Source organism: Humulus lupulus, chromosome 4 (genome assembly GCF_963169125.1).
Source record: "Humulus lupulus chromosome 4, drHumLupu1.1, whole genome shotgun sequence".
In the NCBI taxonomy this organism is placed as follows: Eukaryota; Viridiplantae; Streptophyta; class Magnoliopsida; order Rosales; family Cannabaceae; genus Humulus; species Humulus lupulus.
This window is the reverse complement of record NC_084796.1, coordinates 181,544,600-181,546,454: the sequence shown is the minus strand read 5'-3', so window position 1 is coordinate 181,546,454 and position 1,855 is coordinate 181,544,600.

Below are 1,855 nucleotides of genomic sequence, written 5' to 3'. Positions count from 1 at the left end.
GATGTTCATATCTATGATTAACACTTCCACTCAATTATACTACCGAGTTCCCAAGATGTAAGTATGGGCTAGTCCGTAGGGTAAGCTGGTAATGAACAAGTCAAAGAAATCAAATAATACAATCAGTTAGAATACTAACCACTCAGAATTGAGATTGAATTGACCTATGGTCAACTATATGATATGACTAGAATAGATAATAACGGTATGTTTACTTATCTTATCAACTGTCAATATCGGTCCTGTCCAATGTAACAAATACATCCGATCTTATCTACTTTGCTAATGTTCTGGAAAGAACATAATACTGTAATGTGTAAGTAGATCATATCGTAGATTGGCAAGTCAGTGTAAATCCGGTGCACTGACTAATCTTAGGACTAACTTATTTTGAACATATAATCATATTTATATTCCACTGTGATTACGTCACTATAAATAAGATTAGCTATATGCTCGGGATTTAATAGAAGTTTATATTAAACAAATAATCATGAAAATAAAAAATGTGAGCAAAGTGATTGACCAAGTCAAAAAATGATTTCTATTCTTTTATTGATAATAAAATGAGATTACAAAGAATTTGAGTTTTAATTAGGGCATAAAACCCCTACAGGGTCAACATACGCTATTCACTCAGGACCTGAGGTAAGAAAATTGCACCCAATACGTGTTATGTGTGATTAGGGCTTGGCCCGGTCGCTGAACATGGTTATGATTAGGGCTCGGACCCCTGTGAAGGAGCATGATTATGGTTATGTCTGTGATTGTTTAATTAAGCATGCTTGAATGCTCTGTATCTGGATAATTGCTAAATGATGTAAGCCCGTCTGTATTATCTTATTGAAAAGGCTTGACTTATAAGTCAAGGACGAAAATAGCGCGCTGAGCACTAGTCGAAAAGGCTTGACTTATAAGTCAAGGATGGCAAAAGTACGTTGTGCGCTAGTCAAAAGGCTTGATTTATAAGTCAAGGACGGCAATAGCGTGTTGGGCGCTGGTCGAAAGGCTTGACTTATAAGTCAAGGAAGGCAATAAGGCACCAAGCGACTAATAAGTTAAGGGCGGCATTAGCGCGCTGAGTGCAGGCTGATATGGTTAGGCCAAATCGGGAGTATGGCATACGCTTGACCGAACCTATGGTAATTTGGAAATTAAAGTGCCAGGTACGTTGAGCCAGCCCTAAGGCAGGTTATACAAAGGATAGGCAATGGGCCCCAGGGTGACTCTATAATTCCATATCCTAGGGCAATGGACCTCGGTGTGACTTTATAGCCGCTTATGTGGAATAAGAAACTCGACTTATGAGTCGAGGACAACAATAGCATGTTGAACACAGCTCGTTCTTGGTCGGCCAACCCTGAAGCGTGATATACGCTTGTGCAGCTCAATGGTAGCCTAAAATATAAAGTGCGAGGTACACTTTGCTAGCTCTAATGCTAGTTAAAAAGGGAATAGGGCAAAGGGGCCACAGTGTGGCTCTATGGCTGCTTGTTTACATTAAATTCAATATGCTTATGGGCCTTGAGTTATCGATGAATGAATGATATAGCTGATATTCGGCGAAGGTGTTGAATGTGGGATCCAACGGCTATCGCAATGAGCATGGGGTTGATCGACAAAGCATGTGGACGCAGGCTGTGATGGTGAGTTTAGTTCGGAGGGTGCAGTCCCCACTTTTCTGGCATGAACTGTGGGTGGAATGCTGGTGTACGCATTTAGCTTAGTGGGATCATTCAATAGGACTGTCTTCTTGAGCCATGTAATATATTATATGAATAACTTTGTAAACTGTAGAACATGTTTACAAATTTAAATGTATTGGATAATTGTGAAGCATGTATTGAACGCTTTT